This window comes from Apium graveolens, chromosome 2 (genome assembly GCF_009905375.1).
Source record: "Apium graveolens cultivar Ventura chromosome 2, ASM990537v1, whole genome shotgun sequence".
In the NCBI taxonomy this organism is placed as follows: Eukaryota; Viridiplantae; Streptophyta; class Magnoliopsida; order Apiales; family Apiaceae; genus Apium; species Apium graveolens.
This window is the reverse complement of record NC_133648.1, coordinates 163,470,418-163,491,789: the sequence shown is the minus strand read 5'-3', so window position 1 is coordinate 163,491,789 and position 21,372 is coordinate 163,470,418.

Genomic DNA, 21,372 nt, shown 5'->3' with positions numbered 1-21,372 from the left:
AATGAAAAGAAGAGAAAAGAACGAACTGAAGAGAATTGTATATATAAAATATATATATATATATATATATACTGCCACAAAATATCTGGCTTGGAACCTACCTCTGAATTATAGAGGTTTGTCATAGGAGAACAAAACATAAACGTATTTATATCAGCATCAAGTATTATAGCATCGTATTTCCCATGCCTAAATATTTCTATTCCGTCCATCATTCTATGGACCCATGCTCTTCTTCGAGCTTATACACAATCACCTTTGAAACTCCCTCGATATCGAAAATCGAATATGGGATCTCATTCTAGACCTCATCGTTACTAGAATCCATTTCTATACCGCAACCTTCTTCGTATAATAATACGACTCTCTATTGATAAGAAAAAATAATTATTCACTAGGTAGATACTTTACTTAATTAGTCTATCAATGATAACTTATACACTACCACGACCCGATTAGTGGTACTCAATCTCAACACCCATTCCAATACAACTCTCACGGTTGTAATCAGCTCACTACTCGCAGAATCATTGCTGCCTTACTATGGTCCACCACTGACCCACTGTCATCATTCACTTTCCATGAAATCTTAATAGCTAACCATACGGAGTCCATTCATATCATATCGAATTTTTCTAAGGAGGTAACATGATCACCGTTCTTGATTCATGAAGAACACTCCTGATCCTGACGTACATTCATGACGTGAAGCAGATAAAATTGCAGAAGAGTTTCAATCAAAGCAACGATAGCAGGTTAATACCATTCTTAATCATATGCCTTAAATAGAAGACTTAACTCAAAGGTTCGTCTAGTCCTTTGGGAAATATGGTCCTGGCTTATCCCAAGATAGGACCTCCTAAGATAGATAGCCCGTTTATGGCGATTACACGAATTAAACTTTTACCAACTACTATTACGGTTGGGTATTGCACAGTCATCAGAAGGAATGTCAATCTTCCAAACCATAATACAACCTTCACAGTTTTAACCATCATCACTGTATTCCTCTGGCACAAGCGCCTATAATTATCCTCTTACCTTTAAAGTGTCGGCCACCTCTTTGGCCTTTCCTGATAGTAAAATTTCCTTACAGTCAATGTCATTTTAACCACCTCCAAATAAATTTTCTACCTTATTTCAATCACTGCTTTTGTGAAGATGTATTCCTTAAAATCTGATGAGTAAAAAAAAAATATCGCCATTTTTCCATAAGTTATTGCCCTGAATAATTTCGACCTTTACTGGTTCGATCCATACTTTCTCGTGGTTTAACACGTGCCCCACTTGGCATCATTATAATTACGTCATATTTCCTTTATCCACATTTCTATTCTTGAGAATTTTGAATATTACCTTTTTCCTTATAAAACCTCTAAGGTTATCCTTCAATCGTTCCTCCTGTATTCCCTAGATACAGGGCATATCACAATACCATTTACTAATAGTAGAACCATTGTCTATATACTTCTGCAAAATTTCTCCACTGATTCTTAAAGGTTATTATTACCTTAATCCTTTCCAATTCATACTGTCAAAACTCATACTATCCCTATTAAGGGTGAAATGCCAACCTTTATGCATTCCCCTAGGATTCGTTTTAAGTTACCGATGTTCTATCCTTAATTCCACCTTTAAAAGGGTACAAGCATCCTTCCATGGATAAATAAAGTCATATATCCCTGATATGGGTATCTTATTCAATCATTCCCACCTCGATAGTAAATGCCTAATTTCACAATAACATCTGTATACAAAATGAGGTTAATCAAAATGGCCTCCAAAAGATAACAACGGTTATCCGCTTTTCTTGCCTAATCTGGTAACGATAACATGGATGTTCTGGAAGATATTGGTCATGTTCAACGTGAACCTCTTCTTAATAATTCCTTATTTACTTTTGTTGTTTATCTCCACAGTCATCTCAATGTTGGGATATCTCTCATACCTGGCGTCTCCCTTTCTGGGTATCGAGCCACCGGTCTTACATTTCACATTATTGAAGGTCACTTCCTTCATCCAAATTTTTTTTTTCCTGATTTCTTACTTTCTTGTCTCCTCAGTCTATCCGCGTCTCATTATTTATCCTTCGAATTATCTCAAGGTTTCCTCGAATCCTCCCAACTTAAAGGGGGTACAATATATGTATCTCTTATGCCTTCAACCATCAATTTTAACTCATGGTGGATCATCATCATCCTGACGATTACATACTTTTCTATTTCTATTGCTATGAGTCTTTAGGGTTTCCTCATACCCAACTCCCTTATCATTCCTCAAACTCTATTACCTTTATATTCCTTTCCACTTCAGTTTCTTTTTATTTTCCTTTCTCTTATCATTATTTCACAAACCAATCACAATATAAGCATTGATTTCAAACATCCCGTCATTCTGGATTCGTGTCCTCAGAACGAATCTTGACCACTTTTACGACTTAGATTCATAATTCATCATACTCATCCACTTTTGTTCTAGCTCCAAAGTTTTTACACTATCTCCATAACCTTGGGAATTACTTTCCCGAAAACAATTGACTGAACTTAAATCAGTTTATTCTATCCTCTGGCTCCGTGCCTTTCTTGGTCTTTCACCAGCAGGTGGCCTCTCTCTTAGGAGGGTAAGTGATAAAAATAGTCTTTTGTGATTCGTCAATCATTTAGAATCTCAACTGATTCCTCTATTTCCTTTAGCCAGGCTATTGCCTCGACTGGGTCAACCTGTTCCTTGGAACTCTGAGAGCTTAACGACTTAAAGGTCATGAAGAATTTCCTACCGCATTGTTTCCTCAAAGTGGTGGTTGGGGATAATAGTCTAAGTTCTGTCTAGACAGGTCTATGAATTGCCGTATAGGAGTACCGTCTCGGGTCTCCTTTCCTTACTCGACTTTCTGTTTCCTTATTATGAAATGTTTCATCCTACTCCCCATAATCGGGGTCATCTTTTAATTTAAAATCCTCATTTTCCACTCCATTATGTCATGGGTTCCTTCTATCTTGATGGCGACCTCCCTGACTATCGCGTTCAGGGTTTGCTCTAAATCTTATTCCTCGACTATGGCTCTCATCTAAGTTCTCATTCTTACACTCTTGAACTTTCGGAACCCAAATTCTATAGGAATACCTCATTATTCCCTTATCATCTTTCTCGATATTAATCTTTTATCTAATTGTTGGCTCTCTACCTTCATTCATAACTTTTTCTGGCACAATATGATCTTTTCCAATAATTCGGGCTGTATTGCAATCTCAAACAGCTTTTCGGTACCGGCTCCGGTTACCTTCACTTCTATTTCCATTTTCTCAAAATCTCCTATAAACTCTCCAAAAGGCATTATCATCTTGAGTCTCTCCTTTTTACTAAGGGCATCAGCCACCATATTGGCTTTCCCCCGAATGATAAAGAATCTCATAATCGTAATCCTTGATTAGCTCTAACCGCCTCCTCTGGCGTATGTTGAGCTCTTTCTACGCAAAAATGTACTAGAGCTCCTATGGTTTGTGTAAATCTTGCACTTCTCTCCATACAAGTAGTGCCTCCAATCTTTAGGGAAAAACTATTGCCACGAGCCCAAGCTCATGGGTGGGGATATCGAATTTTATACTTCCTTAATTGTCTTGACGCAGACGCGATTATCTTGCTGTGCTATATAAGAAGCACCCTAATTCCTTATGCGAAGCGTCACTTACAAATCACAAAATCTCATTTTTCATCCGGCAACGCCAACATATGGGCCGCCACCAACCTTTGCTTCAGTTGTTAAAATCTTTTCTCGTATTTCTCTGTCCATTCGAACTTCTCAGTCTTACGAGTAAGCCGCGTTAAAGGGGCTACTATCTTTACAACTTGAACGAACCTCCGGTAGTGACCGGCCAATCCTACCTCTGGTAGTTTCCCTAACCATGGTCATCAATTCCTCAGTGGTCCTTTATTCATTCTTGTCAGGATCCTCCATGGGATCCTCCTCAATAACTATCCCTTCTAGGACAACATCATCAACCGCTACATCCTCACTATCAACATCATCCGGTCCTGCATTAGGACACTCTATCGGATCCGCAATCCGATCTCCAATTAGTAATAAAATATCATCGCGATGTTGCTCCTCAACCTCAGGGTTCGGAGTCCCGCTACCATATACGATAACGAACTACGCTCCTATCACGATATTTATAAGGGTTCCCATAAGGGTTTTAACTGTCAGTGCTACGTTAGGTAGCCCGACTATGAACTTGGCAAGAGTTCTTATTATCTTAGTGAACTTATTATCTTTACGTCCCATCATCTCTGAGGTTTATAACGCTTAGCTCTGATACCATTTCTGTAACACCCCCAGATCCGGGGTCGGGGATCCGGGTCGTCACGGTCTTTCTTTCCACAATATCACTTCACTTAATTAATAATAAATAACCTTATGCTGTGACCCCACACTAACACACACCACAACCCGTTATAGTCTCAGAGATGAAATTTAAATAAGTACAAGTCTTTGAATCCACAATTTAAAAGTTATTACAACCCAAAATGATTACTTGATAAATTTACAGTTAATTGCCATTATCTGCCACAAGTTATAATTATACATAATTGATTCTCAAAAGTAGATGGTCTGATCTACAATAGATCTACCTCTGCAGCTATAGCAGCTACAACATCAACGGGAAGACGCGGGACGCTTCCCACGCGCTTGCGCTGGGTCTGCTGGGGTCTGGCCATCTTTCCTAACTGTTGTTGTGTGATGAAGAAATAAAGCAAGGGTGAGCAGCAAGCCCACCAAAATAATATGTATAATGATTTACAATATATGAGCCTACTCATAATACTCATGAAAGTCTTGGTCAAAAGAAATGAACCAAGTTCGATATCTTAATGCGATGAAGTCGCAAAATATTCAGTATATATACATATATACTTTTCAAAATATTGGAAGTCCTCTTCCATGCATAATATACACAAAGTCCCAGTGTATAACTGTATATAAAAAAAATATTGTTGCAAGGTGATCTCATATATCTAACCTTGTCTCAACATTTTTCTGAAAATCTTTGTCATTCATAAGACAATTATTAATTAGATATAAGTTTAAAAGATGAGGTTACCAAATACCCCAATATACTTATATCTTTCCCAATACTACTTGAACTACCACCGTTCAAGTTATAATCAGTTTCAAAAGTTCATCACATAGATGAGACTACAAGACAAGATTTGAATAGATTCAATCTTTGAAATATTATTGAATGAAATAAAGTTACGAGATACTTTATTTAGTCCCGATATATATATATCCACATATATATATCTCTTAAACATTTCCTGGAACCTCTGTTATGTAAAGTATGAACAGAGTTTGAAACATCCAATGAATTTTGGAAAGGAAAAGAATTTTGGCATAAACCCGATATCTCGCTGATCAGGCAAAGATACCAATAAGTAACCTTTTCTACTAGTAGATGGACGAATTCCCCACTGGTCATCACCCTGGTCATAATTAAGACCTATGCTGGACTGCCGCTCAGCCACTTATGCATTTGATGGACTCCCACTGAGCCACTTACACAATAATAGACCGTACCCCGGCCTGTCGCTTATGCCGACTCAATGAGAGGGGCTTACTTCCCGAACGTTGGGCAAGTAATCAATTCATTTACCAAATCTGCAACCTTGTTGCGAATATAAAATACACCACAGAGCCGGATCCCCAAGATTTTTGAGCGAATATTCAAGTCTCCTTCGAAAGGAAGATCTTAAATCGGAAAACGAGTTTTGGGATCCGCTCTAACTTTTAAAATCATTTTGAAGACTCGAAAACATTTTTAAGAATGTTTGGAGTAAAGCTGATTTAATGAAATAAATCAGTCCCGATATATTAGAAAATATCTGAATATTATTATTTAAATAATATTCCCATAAAGAATAATCTTTATAAAAATAATTGAAGTAGAAGTTTTAAAACTTATACTTGAAACGAGTATTAAATAACCAAAGATACACTTATATGAAAGTATTATCTTTATTTGAATAATCGAAAATAAGTTTGATTATTAACACCTTATTCTTTAATAAAATAAAGAATATATTTCAGTAATAAGCGGAGTCATAATACCTCGAATGAATATTATAAATAATATTCATTAAATAAAATAAAGGAGTCATACATCCTCAAATGAATATCCAAGTAATATTCATTAAATAATATAAACTGAGTCATAAGCCCTCGAATGAATATTCAAATAATATTCAAATAATAAAATAAACTGAGTCATAAGCCCTCGAATGAATACTCAAATAATATTCAAATAATAAAATAAACTGAGTCATAAGCCCTCGAATGAATATTCAAATAATATTCAAATAATAAAATAAACTGAGTCATAAGCCCTCGAATGAATATTCATAATAATATTCATTAAATAAAATAAAGTTATCGAATAAACCTTATTCGATTAATAGTTTTAAAAACTATATCAATATATATATATATATATAAATATATATTATACTCGGGAGCCTCGCCTCCCGGTTTTAGAAAAAGTTCACCGTTTGATCCCCTATACTAAGGGTATACGCAAATCCCGCTTATCTCTAGCATAGGTATTATGCAACGAATAAGCATTTGAACCAACAGATATATAAATCAAGAATATGAAACATGCATGCATATATACCATATCACATGCTACAATATATCGCAAGAATTTGCTAATAACCAATATGCATTTATCGCAAGATCATGCATATACACATATACATCACAACAACAGTTATACGGGTAGAAAACTTGCCTGAGCGACTGGGGGTTACGAATGGCTCGGGACGAGTCTGGTAACCTATAAACAACAAGTAAGTTGGAATTAAACCAAAGTCACTTGTGAATCTATACTTTAACTAACTTAGACTCTAACGCTTGTTTTGCGCTCACTGATTCGCTTAAGTCACTCGGGTACCCTCGGCTCCACCATTTTTAATAATTTAACCTTTACGAGTTTTAAAGCGATTCCTTCGCGAGTGACTTACCAACTGCCTAAAACACTTACCATAAATGTTTCATGCATTAATTAACCCTTTTTGGTCTTTAACCTACATTTCAAAGTAAGGCGAGGGAAAAAGTTTCGTTCGCGAAACGCCGTTACTTGAAACGGTCGTTTCTCCTAAACCGTAAATCGGAATCGAACGAACTACATATCAAAACGAAGCTCGTAACATGAGCTATCTAAACATGGCAGTGGTCACAATCTAGCAGGGGGTTCTCGGGTCCTAATGTTATGCACAAAACAGTCTAAAGAAAATCGGACGTTACGACGGCTATGTTTACGCGATTACCAATATTTATACCACTCCAATTCTTTACCAATTCACTACAAATCACCCAACCATCATCAATACCTCAAACACAACTTATATCAAGGCAAAGTCAGTCCATAATCTCAAGGTTTTCCAACTTATTCAACCACAAACATGATCTACTAACCATAACTTAAGATTCATTAACCATTAACCAAGATTCATATCCAAAATCACCACAAATCCAACCAAACCATTTATCATACATGGATCTTGCTATACATACATGGATATTTCTATATATACATTAATCCATCCATAAACTCATCAAAACTCAAAGTTCAAACTATAAGTTAAAGGTGAAAGTTGTTTATACCTCCTTGAAGCTTCCTAACACAACCCAAGAGCTTTGAATGCCTAAAAGAACCTTGATCCTTGCTTGTATAACCTTAATCTTTCATAAAAATTCAAGAAAACTAAAGTTATTTCTTGAAGGTTACTATTCACCATCTTCTTCCTTGATTTATAGAAAAAGATTGGCTTGGAATTAGAAGCTTAAACTTATAGGAAGTATGTAACTATCCATGGGGAAGCTTAGATAATTACCTTGCTAAATAGTAAGTGGTGGAGCTTGGATCTTCAAATTTTAAGAAATGGGCCGAGAGCTAGCTTGGGAAGAAGATATTTTTGTGTTTTGTTTGATGAAAATGAAATGATTTGCTTGGTTGGTTGATTTTTGTGTTGTTTTTGGTTAATGACTTAATTAACCTTGATTTTGTGTGGTTATAATTCAACCACACTTCCTTCCCTTCTATGTCATGCTTGTGTCACCTTGCACATGTCATTATGCTCCCACTTGTCCACACCTTGTGGTTTGATGATGTCACAATCCCTGGCTTCTTGTACAAGCTTGTCTCTTGGTCACTTATTTGTTTTACGGTTCGCTTATCTTTCGTTCTCGTTTATCGTTTGAGGGATCATACCCGGGATCTTATTACTTAGGTTCCCTTAACCTTTCTCAATATATTATATTCCTTTTATGATCCTCTCCTATAATCCTTTAATTTCAATCCTTTTTATCCTGTTACCTTATACTCAATTCTCTCCGTATCTTGTGGATTTCCGGGAAAAATCAAAGTGTTCGGAATTGGATTCTGACGATCTTTACATACACTTATATACCACATAGAGTACTAATAATATCCCATAAGATCAATAACAGAACCCCTACATAGCGTGGCATGAAAAGTTTTCTCGTTCAGCAAAAACACTATTCATAAGGGTTTCAAAATTTCTCAAAAATTGGGGTTATTACATTGTAGGCTCTATATGCTTTTCCCACAGCATATCCAACAAAAATTCCTTCTTCTGCTTTAGCATCAAACTTCCCATATTGATCACTTTGATTTCTCAAGATATAACATTTGCAGCCAAAGACATGAAGAAAATTTAGAGTTGGTTTCTTGTTCTTGAACAATTGGTAGGGTGTCATGCACTTTGCTTGATTCACCAAAGAAATATTTTGAGTGTAGCACGCAGTGTTCACAGCTTCAGCCCAGAAATATGTTGGTAACTTTGATTCTTCAAGCATTGTCCTTGCAGCTTCAATAAGAGATCTGTTTTTCCTTTCTACCACTCCATTTTGTTGTGGAGTTATTGCTGCAGAAAACTCATGCATTATCCCATTCTTTTCACAAAATGATCTTATCACAGAATTCTTGAACTCAGTTCCATTATCACTCCTGATTCTTCTTACTTTAAAATCAGGATTATTGTTGACTTGCCTTATGTGATTGATGATGATTTCACTAGCCTCATCTTTAGACTTTAGGAAATATGTCCAAGAGAACTTTGAGAAATCATCTACAATTACTAGGCAAAATCTTTTCCTTGAGATGGACAAAACATTGACTGGTCCAAACAAATCCATGTGAAGCAATTACAAAGGTTCTTCAATTATTGAATCAAGCTTCTTTCTGAATGATATTTTAATCTGCTTTCCCTTTTGGCAGGCATCACACAGTCCATCCTTAGAAAAATCCACTTGAGGAATGCCTCTAACCTGTTCTTTCTTGACAAGCTCATTTATGGTCTTGAAGTTTAGATGGGATAGCTTCTTGTACTACAACCAACTTTCATCTTGAGTTGCTTTACTGAGAAGACAAGTAACAGATTCTGCATTTGATGAGTTGAAGTCAGCTAGATACACATTTTTTCTTCTCACACCAGTGAGAACCACTTTGTTGCTCCTCTTGTTTTTCACAACACAGGCTTCTGAGTTGAAGGTTACTGAATTGCCCTTATCACAAAGCTGGCTGATACTCAACAAATTATGCTTGAGACCATCCACTAGGGCAACCTCCTCAATGATGACATTGTCTTTTGAAATCAAGACATATCCCACAGTATAACCCTTGTTGTCATCTCCAAAGGTAATACTTGGGCTAGCTCTCTCCTTGAACTCTGTGAGCAGGGTAGAATCTCCAGTCATGTGCCTTGAACAACCACTATCCAGGTACCAAAGATTCTTTATGTTTCCCTGCACATATCAAAACCAAATCAAGTTGATTTTGGTACCCAAGTTTCTTTGGGTCCTGCCTTGTTAGCTTTCTTCTTTGGTTTCTTAGGTTTGATCTCATTTGACTTGGGAATTTCTGATTTATCCTTAATCATTTTAGTTGGACCTTTGAAACCAGTCATTGAAATAGAGTTATCATGCACATTTTGATTAACAGGAAAAGGCATGTTGTTTGCAAACATGTTATTCCGGTAAGGCATGCTAAATGGAATTTGTGGCATACTAAATGCAGCATAATAATGATTAGTTGCAAATGGCATATTAGCAAATTGTGCATTCATATTCTGAGCAGATATAGCATTCACAGGCATAGAAGGCATGACATTCATGTTGGGAAAAGAAGAGGGTACAGACATAGGAGTAGGCATGTAAATTTTGCAATTAACAGACAAGTGATTAACACTACCACACTTAACACAGATTTTTCTTGGAGCATATTTATCAGGTGTGTAGTTGTTATGTTTGTTAATCCCTACTTTCCCATTTCTATTATTTTTCCTTTTAGCTTCTATTTTAGTCTTAATCTTCTCCAATCTGTCATCCAATTGCTTGATAGACATATGACCAACATTAACTTTCTTCTCCTTCTTCACTTGACTTGATTCTCCTGGAACAAAGTTTTTGGAAACTGATCCATATTTCTCATTGAGTTTGGCAAGTTTGGTTTTGCTCACAAGTTTGCTTATAGCCGATGGATGAGGATTTGTGTCACTCGATGGATAATCCTTTTGATTATCTGACGGATGACTCTCATCATCCGTCGAGTCCACATCTGTTAGAAATCCTTCAACCAAATTGGATTCCAGCTTCTCCTTACTCTTTTTCCTGGCTGCATCACAAAAGGACTCAATACCTTAAACTTTAGTGATTTGAGCATGAACATCTCTGGATGATTTCCATGCCTTAATCACCTTTTGTTTTCGTTCAAGTTACTTCTTCAAAATATCTTCTTTCTTCAAGAACTCAGTTAATTCATCCTTAGCAATCTTACATTATATTCTCAATTTCTCAAATTCAATAAACTGAGACTCTAGCACATTATTCCTTTCACTTAAAAACAAATTATTTTCTTTGATATTAGCATTTTCTTTGGTGAGAGACTTAAGTGTAACACGCAAATGATATAATTCTGTGGACATGTCATTTATGGCATCATTACACTCAGCTTTAGATAAATGTACTAGGTTAGTGGTGATTACCTGATTACTTGGAAAACTTGTTTCTGTTTCATCAGACTTGGCCATTAGGGCTAGATTGACATAGCTGACATCTTCATCTTCATCCAAACCATCAGCTGCCCAGTCATTTTCCTGTGTAATGAAAGCCCTTTCCTTTTTCTTGAGCAAATCAAAATACTTCTGTTTATAATCAATAGGATCAAACTTCTTTTTACTGGAATCTGACTTTCTACACTTACTAGCAAAGTGCCCTGCCAAGCCACATTTGAAACATTTGAATTTAGATTTATCCACCATGATCTATTTGGCTTGGCTGCTCCAAAGTTCTTTTTGAACTTAAGCTTGGAAAATTTTCTGGAAAGAAAAGCTAAATGCTCATCAATATCATCCATGTCATCTTGGCTCAAATTATCTTCATTTTCAGCTACCAGCCCTTTACCCTTGTTCTCACAGACCTTGGAAGTAGACTCAACAGCTTCTACCTTCATCTCTTTCTCTTTCTCTAACTCAGCAACTAGTGCTATGGACCCTCCTTCCTTCCTTCCTTTATCCATCCTCTCATCTTTCTCTATTTCAAGCTCATAAGTTTTTAGGATGCCATACAGTCTCTCCAAAGTAAACTCCTTGTAATCTTGAGAGTTTCTCAATGAGACTGTCATTGGTTTCCACTCGTTTGGAAGAGATCTAAGGAACTTGAGGTTAGAGTCTTTTGTCTGATAGACTCTTCCATGCAATTTCAGAGCATTTAGTAGTTTTTAAAATCTACTAAAAATGTCAGTGAGAGACTCACTATCTTCACAATGAAAATGCTCATATTGCTGAATTAGCAACTGCATCTTATTCTCCCTTACTTGCTCAGTACCATCACAGATAATCTGAATTGTGTCCCAAACCTCCTTGGTTGTTTTGCAGTTAATGATGTTATCAAACATATCACCATCAACTCCATTGGACAATATATTCATGACCTTCTTGTCTTTCCCGACTTGCTCAATATCAGGATCTGACCATTCATGCCTAGGCTTGGGAACAGATGGTTCATTCAATGTTGCAGCTCTTATTGGTACATGAGGACCTCTCTCTATGCAATCCACATAGGCCTCATCTTGAGAAAGAAGATGTAGGTGCATCTTCACCTTCCATTGGTGATAATTGTCTTTATCCAGAAATGGAATCCTAACTCCAACATCTTTCTTGTTCATCTTGCTATTTGTTGTGATCTTTAAACTCTTTGTACTTTAAGAGTTTGCTTTGATACCAATTGTTATTCCCTAACAATAAAACAAGAATTACAGAAGGGGGGTTGAATGTAATTCTGGGTTCTTTTTGAGATTTTTAAAACTGTTCTAGCTCAATAACATATAAGTGTTTGATTTGCAGAGTGCGGAATGAAAGAATTATATAAATCAAAACACAAGTAATAAAAACACAAGTCTTTAAAAATTTCTAGTGGATTTGAATGTATCCACCAGATATATATATATATATATTGACAGAACCCTGTGAAGCTTGAATAGCTCACATCTGCTTTTACAAGTGAACAAACAAACTACAGAGAAATTCTTAACAGTTACAGCCTTTTCTATTTCTCATCTAAAATGTGTTTACTTAGTTATTTGTTCTACTAGCTACACTTTGTTTATATATCACCAAGTTTACATGGTAATAAGACAGGATAATAAAAAAAACCTATCGTCTAACTCCATGTTGCTTCACTACTCTATTCGAACATCTTTGAATATTTTCATAATAGCATAGAAATGGTAATGCTTCTTTGTTCTCATTTTCCTGCTAAACAGGCTGCCACATTCCTTTTACAAACACCCAACGCATGTGACTGTGTTGTCACTGTCAATAGATATTTGAATTGATCATCCGTCAGGTACATGCTTGTTATTCGTTGGGTAGCTTTGTTGATCATCCGTCGGGTAGCTTTATTGATCATCCGTCGGATAGCTATTTGACACTTGACTCCATTTCATTTATGCAAAATTACAAGACATCTTATATTTACAATTAATCAACCTATTATGCATATCTACTAGCAGTCAACATGACTCATTTGCTACTACTGAATCTACATAAAGTTATTTGCAGAATTGTGCTACATTACTTATTGTTACATAAGCTACTCACCCGGTGGATATTTATTAGTCATCTGTCGGGACTTATTGAATTATCTGTCGGGACTATAATTGATCATCCGTCGGGTGCTATAAAATTCATTAAGTTAAATCTACTTAGGTGTTTTGTTTAGCTTATCATCAAGTACACAACATATTCTCTAATATATAACAATGACAGAAATAGCTCAAAAGCTGAGAAAGAAAGCTGATTTGAACAGAAAAGTTGAGGCCATGGACTTAAGATTGTCAATAGTGGAGAAATCAATGGCCAAGATACTTGAAAATCGGGGAACTTAAACAAGTCTGCTATAACAGTTGGTGGATGCATAAACCTCAACCTCCACTCAACTTGATGCTAATAAAAATGGGGAGAAAGACTCTATCATTCTAGTTAGTCAGGGAGATTCAACAAGTGAGGGGGAGAAAATGCTTAACATACAAGTTAGCAAGGTAATTATTCCAGCAATTGTTTTCTCTAAGCCACCAGCTCTTGACAGCATTGATCTGATCAAGATAGCAGCAGCTAAGTTGGAGTTAAATGACAAATGGAAGAAGCTTGATGTACCAGCAGCTGAGTTGGAAATAAATGAAAAGTGGAAGAAGCTTGATGAAACCATCAAGAAGAAGTTTGGTCTAATTAAGAAGAAAGACAAAGTCTTCTCTCATTTCTCTCAGTTAAGACCAATTTTAGCAAATGACATGAGCTTAGAAAACATGGAAAGAGGTCAATGCTCATCCTTTAAATCTCCAAAGACCAGTGTGATTTTTAAACCCAAAAGAAATTATCCAAAGAATTTAGACAAAAATCTATTGGACTTAATGTATGAAACCCCTAAGCCAGATGAAGAGAAGCTGCTTGGAAGGTCCATTGCTTTCTCCAAAGATCCTAGAGACACAGAGTCAAAGAAAAGAATTGCTAAGATCTACAGAAATGGTAAATTAGTTTATGTAGTGGCGGGACACCCACAGTTTGCAGATGCTAAGAAAGAAGAAAAGGTGAGGTCCAAACAACAACAAAAGCAAGCTGCTTTAGATGCCAAGAACCAAGCTAAGAAGCCTGCAATCACAGAAGCTACATTGCCTATTGTGACATCTGAGAATCTGGTTGAAGGAAAGCAAGAAAAACCAAAGCAGAATAGGAAATTAAGATACAAGTTCCCATCCAAGAGGAAGCTAGATTTCAATGATGATAAGGAAGAATACATGCCAATCCAATCTACAACTTCATGTCAACCAGCTATACCTCCAATGAGGGAGGCTGAATTTGAGGTTGATCCTAACATAACTTTCCATGGTGAACCTGTAATTCCCAAAGATGAACCCATAGACTGGGACAACCTGCATCTTCCAGATCTAAACATTCCAATCCAAGTCAAGCCAAGAAAGACAAAGAAAAGAGCTATCAAGAAGGTCAAGCCTGTCAAACTTCATTTTAAATCACCGACCATTCCCAAACCAACTATCAACAAGGGAGATCAACTCTTCATCTGTGTCATTAAAGAATTCTCAGGCATACATCTTTATCTAGAAGAGGTAGATGAAGTTAGAGCTATTGATTCCTACAGACATCTTCTAGAAAGATTAGTCTTAAGGTAAAAGGGTGGAAGAGAGATAACTTGGCCCCTTCACAGAATTCTCAATGAAGGCTATTCCACTTTGGTGACTATCTTCTCCTCAATCAAGAAGAACTTTGGGTTCAACATAGTTGCCATGAAAATGGTACTAAACAAGATTGAGGAGATAAGAAATAGCTGGAGAGGGCCAAATGCACTCCCAAGAGTATTAACAATCCCTTTTACTGGAGATAGGGTGCATTTGAGGCCATACTGGATAATGGAGTTCAAAGATAAAAGTGCATCAGAAAATTCTTCAGTTTGGAAGATCAGCTAAAGATTTCAAGCAATGAAACTCTCATTAAGATGCAAGAAAAGCTGGAGCAGACAAATGAAGATGAATATGAGTTCTACAGGTAACTCCAAAATCAAACTGAGGAAAATAATGTGAAGCTGGGAAACAAGTTCGGACAGTCAAGAAAGTAATCCAAATTTGCTCAGTCTATAAAAGCATCTTAAAAAAGGCCTGTGAGGTTCTCTACAAACCTTCCTCTGTATGTTTGACAATAAATTGCAGCACTTATAAATCTTATCTACTATAATTCAGTCTGTATACAAAGAGTGTTTTGTTATCATCAAATTTCTCTTAATTTATGGCTACAATTCCAGTAGACATAAATTGAGGGAGATTTTTTAAGAATATATTGTGAACTTGATGATAAGTTAAACAAACCACTAAGTAGATTTATTTAAGTGAAATTGTAGCTTTCAACGGATGATCATTTCAACATCCGTTGAAAGAGTAGCTTATGTAAATATAAGTTTGGTAGCACAATTCTGCATATTGTAATGCTTTAGTGAACTAGATGTTGTAGAATGTTTAAGCCATGTTGACTACTAGAATAATATGTAGGATAGGTTGGTTAATTATATATATTAGATGCCTTGTAATCTTCTGTAAATGAAATGGAGTTAACTGCCATGAAGACAGTCTCAACGGATGCTTCACTAAATTTCAATGGATGATCAACCATAGTTTCAACGGATGATTAGCCAAAGTTTTAACGGATGATCAAATTCAAAAGAGCAGTTGATAGTGACTTGACAGTCACATGCATTGATTGTATGCAAATGGAATGTGGCAGCCTAATTTAGATTTTAGAGAACATAAAAGCATTTCCATTTCCATGCTAAACTGAAGATATTCAATGATGCTGGATTGAGAAATGAAGAAGCATGAGATTAGACTAGAAACACTTTGTCTTATTTGTTTGTCTCTTTATCATGTAACTTGGTGATATATAAACCAAGTATAGCAAGTAGAACATTATAAAAGTAAGAAAGCAATTACTAGAGAAATAGAAAAAGCTACATCTATAAAGAATTTCTCTATTCTTGTGAGTTCAACTTGTAAGCAGTTGTGTACAACATTGTAACACACGGTTCTCTTATTAATATATATCTCTGGTGGATAAGTTCAATCCACCAGAAAGTTTTTAAGTACTTGTATTTAATTACTTTGTGATTTTATTTCTTTACTACATTTATTCCGCACCATTTCTAAATCAAACACAATTATATTCATAATATAATTGTTCTTAAAATTGTAAAAGAAGCCAGAATTACATTCAACCCCCCTTTTGTAATTCTTTGTTAGTTTGTTTGGGAATAACAGAAACTTCACAAAGCTTTTGAAAGCTTCAGGAGCTTGATTTGCATCCAAAATTGCAAGAAAGTTGGTTTCTTTCGGGATAAAGGGTTCAATAGTGTTTGAGGCTATTGTGAAGAGTATGAAATTTAGTGGGTAAGAAAACTTGAAGAGAAAAAGTTCAAAACGAGAGAGAAATCAGTTTAGATTTGAAAATTCTAGGTCACTTAGAGTTCTTGAAGGCGTAAAGATGTGTATGTCGAGATGTCTGGGTATTTATAGTAAAAGGTAAATGACTTATCGAGAACTAAAAATAGACGTTTGGGATTTGTTTATCGAGAAGTCATATTAAAAGAATAAATACATATCGATATGTCATTTTCCTGACTCTAATCGAGAACTAGAAAATGACTTGTCGAGATGTCAAATAAATACCCAGTTTGTCCTAAATGGACTGAATTGTTTCCAATTTTTATTTAAATAAATAAAAAATAAAATCAGAAAGATTTTGTCAAAAGTAATTTACCAAAATAATTTATCAAATTAAATTATCTCAGTTATGAGTTATTTATAAGTCTACAATATACTTGTAGAGAACTCTATGAGTTAACACTTATAGAGAACTATACAATGACATATCGATAAGTCATAATAAAGCTTATCGAGAAGTCCTCCGAGATGTTAGAAAATTGACTTATCGAGAACTCACTCGAGAAGTCTTAAAATGACTTGTCAATAAGTCAATTAGACTTATCGAGAACTCAGTTCTCTATATACTTTTGATCACTTTGATTCTACCTTATGCTAATTTTGCATACTGAAAATGCAAATCAACATTTAGACAGTTTTCTTAGAATTGAAAAATTCCAAACTTAATTTTAAATTTTAGAAAATAAATATGCAGAGACTTCTGAAATATTTATAAATCATATTCCAGTTAATTTCCAATTAAATCAAATTAATTTTGATTTGCTAGAAATTAATCTGCTACAAAACATTAGCTGAGTTTTTGCCTTAGAATGAAGAATTTAGCATTCCTATTTCACCTACAAGTCTAGTGAAAGTTGCTTCATCCCAAGGTTTAGTAAAAATGTTAGCTAATTATTTTTCTGTTGGAACAAAAATGAGCTCAATGGTACCATTTGCAGCATGTTCTCTAATAAAATGGTACCTTACATCAATGTGCTTTATTCTAGAAGGATTAACTAAATTATCCATAATAGATATAACACTAGTATTGTCACACATAATTGGGATTTTGTGTAACACTAGGCCATAATCCATTAGCTGATTTCTAATCCAAAGCACTTGAGCACAGCAACTTCCAACAATAATGTATTCAGCCTCAGCTGTGGAAGTTGACACATATTGTTGTTTCTTCCTATACCAGGATACTAGTCTTTGTCCAAGAAACTGAAAGCTTCCAGTACTAGTGCTCTTTCTGTCAACCCTGCATCCATCAAAATCTACATCTGTGTATCCAACAGCTTCACAACCAGTTCCCTTAGAATGCCATTGTTATGAATAAAAACTTAAAATATTACCTACTATATTTGTTACTAGGGTTTGTGAGCTTCGAGGCTTGATTTGACTGCTCTTGTGTCTCATGACTCGATCTGCCTTAACAAGATCCTTGCTGGTTGCCAAGGATCAAGTGAAAACACGTAGTTCTGATTTGTGGGGTGAGGCCCCTTATATAGATGTTGGGAGTCCTCGAATTATACTAGGGTTAGGAGACTTGGTGGACAATTCTCAGAATTAGAATGGACTTTGGAGTCCTACAATACAGAAAGTTGATTCCTTATCCTATGAGATTTCTTAGAGGCCAGTTATAACGACTCGTATAAGTTCTATAATTTTAAAAGTGTAACAACTGAGTAAATAATTAATTAAAATATGTGTATTAGTTTTGGAAGCAGTGTGTTAGTGTTCATTGTGTGTCTGTGATTTATTGGTATATAGGTTGGAATTTTTGTGATTTATTATTGAGATATATGGTTTTATTTTGTTTGTAAAAGTGATTTTATTACAGCTTTAATTCCATAAATATTTGGATTGCCTCTAAAATTAGTTTTATGATTTTATAATTTTAATAATTACTTTTACGATTTTATAAAATTGAGAAATCAATATTTCTTCAATTATTTATTTTTAAATGATTCTTTGATTGTGTTTATTTGTAAAATTCATATTTAATTCCAGAATTTTTCAAAATTGATGAAACTCATATTTTATTAAGTTAATAATATTTTGAGAATATTAAAATTATTTAGGAAATTTTCAGGATTAATTTCACTCACGCGTTGTTTTGTTTAATGGTTAAAAGCGGGTATAAAGTGTACTTCGGGAATTGTTTTAAAATTTCGAAATTTATATTTTTTTTAAGATCGGGATTTTTGTAACATTTTAAGGTTATTTTGGTAATTTTCGGAAGTTATTTTATGCACAGCGTGGTCCGTATTACGAATTTGTACGGAACGAGGGCACGTAATTACAGTTTGGATAAAAATGACACGTATCACAATTGTTGATACGTGCCAGCAGTCTAACAATTGGGGCATTTCTTTTATTTTCTATTCACTCGACCCTGTCTCTTTATCTCTCGAACAATCCCGTCTTCTCTCTCTGTTTCTCTCGTGAATCATCTCTCTCTCGTTTTCTTTCTTCTCCCTCCTATTCTTCCGCCTCTCGCGGTTTCTCGCCGTTATTTTTCGGCGTCCCTTTTTCTGGTTGGTTCTGTGCCTCTCAGTTCGGTTCCATGTGTATATGTATATATATATGTGTTGTGTGTGTAATGGTGTGTGTAAGTAAGTGTGTGTACAGTGTGCATGCGTTGGTGTGTGCGGCGCGGCCGTGTTTTTGGCCGTGTTTCGGCCGTGTTTGTTGTCGTGCTTCGTTTCTATCTTCCCTGTTCTTTGTTGGGCTATGATGTGGGGCCCGTTATTGGGCCTGGAAGTTGGTCCTCTAGTATTGAGGTTGATTATTGTGCAGTTGATATTTGATATGATTTATTTGATTTTCTTTGAAGGAATTTTTGTTGACTGATTTCGTGAAATAAATTATTTGTGCGGGAAAAACGATTTCAATAATCGGCGAATTTTTTGGTTGGAATCCGAATTATCGGGTTCCCCGAAAATTTTTCCGCCGTCCGCGATGACTCTTTACGAGCGAACAGTGGGCAGTGATGAATTTATTCTGAGTCCTAAATTTTATAAATAAATAAAACGATTTGTATAAAATGTTTTCAAAAATAAATAAATATTTGTATTACTCGTGGTATTGAAGTACGAGTCGTATGGAATTATGGATTGTTGTGATTATTGGGATTGACGTCGGTATAATCGACGGGTAGGCTTATAAACAGAAAAGTTGCTGCCAAAATTTTCTAAAAATTTATTTTAAATACGAGAAACGTACTATATATTGCGAAACGTGTTACCCTTACTTGAATATGGAATATGTGATTACGTGTATAATTATTATACGAGTAGGACTATCGAATTGAGTTATTAGGGTTCGAGGATATCAAGCATCTCTATATAACTGACTAGGGTATTTTGTTATTGTAGATCCCACTCGAGTATCGCTAGGACCGAAGTCGGTGTAAAAGCTACTTAGGGTTTCCGAAAGCGTTGTAAGGCAAGTACCCCTGACCATTCTTTTATGATTCAGTACGTATGAATAAACTGTTTTTTAATCTCGTAAAGGAACAAAAAACGTTTTAAGTTATGTATCCCCTGTAGTTATAAATCATTGTTTTAAATCTATTTTGAGGAAAAGTAACTTCGAAAGGTACCTATCTCGAATAAAAATGATTGTGAACCGGTTTTACGTGTGCTATTAAAATGAATGGTTTTAAAATAAGATATGTACAAGTGATTTTGAAAACTAAATAAAACGATCAAATATGGGATACATTGGGGCCAGAGTAGGTCTATTGAAGTGACGTAAGAGGCTAATTCAGTTGCGTGCAATTTCATAACCGATTAGTCCAGCAGGTCTGAGACCTAGCTAGTCTCTGAGTTCCGGAATAGGTATATGGGATGGCAGTTGGAGCCGTCTGGTTTTGATAGCCTGATCAGCTATCTTCATATATCCGTTACGTATCTGATTTGGCTTTGTGATTCCCGTAAGGGTATAAGAAATTGATACAGTGGATTTATAAATGTGAATAGCATGCTAAAATTTGACTCTGGTACTTACACAGCACACTACGTTTGTTTTTTTGAAAGCATGCTAGTCAGTGATATCCAGTTTTCTCAGATGTTTTTTATATACTGTGGTTCGAAATGATATACATGTTACATATTTCATGTTGATTATAGTTCTGTTCCTATAGCTGTTTACATTACGGTGTTTATCTTGATATTCATACGTTGGTATCGCTGAGCGATTTTGCTCACCCTTGCAACCTGTTATATACATATTGCAGATGCCTAGAAGACCGATCAGACCTTGGCCCCCTTCAGGACCCGGCTCCTCAGAGGTAGTTAGTATCAGACCACATGCGGTCTGATGAGTTGCTGAATAAGTTAGTGTGTGTTGGACTTTTTAATAAATGGTTTGTAATAACATGTAGCTTGGATCATACTTGAACCTGGATTGGATCTTGGTTTGGGGTCGAGTTAATGTGTTTTAATAATAATCCTGTTGTTTATATTTTTAGTAATTGTGTTTGGTGACGTCAACTCCTGACCCCGGGGTTAAGACCGTCACAGTTGGTATCAGAGCTACAGGTTCAAGTCTCTGATCCAGGTTAGGGATTGAGTTAAAAAAGTATAGAATTGTGTCTTGAGGTGTGAGTCAGCAACTCATATAGAGGAGCAAACCCTTAGAGTCAGTCGAGGGTTCCGACGGCGTTACCCTGGCATCTATTAATGTTTTAATAGAACTTCTTTGACCTTGTTGTGTATTTCCTGTATATTTATTCTGTTGGCAGTGGTCTATTGTGATCTCTAGTTCTCCATCTCGGGAGAACGCATCAGACTCGGATAGCTTCCATTCT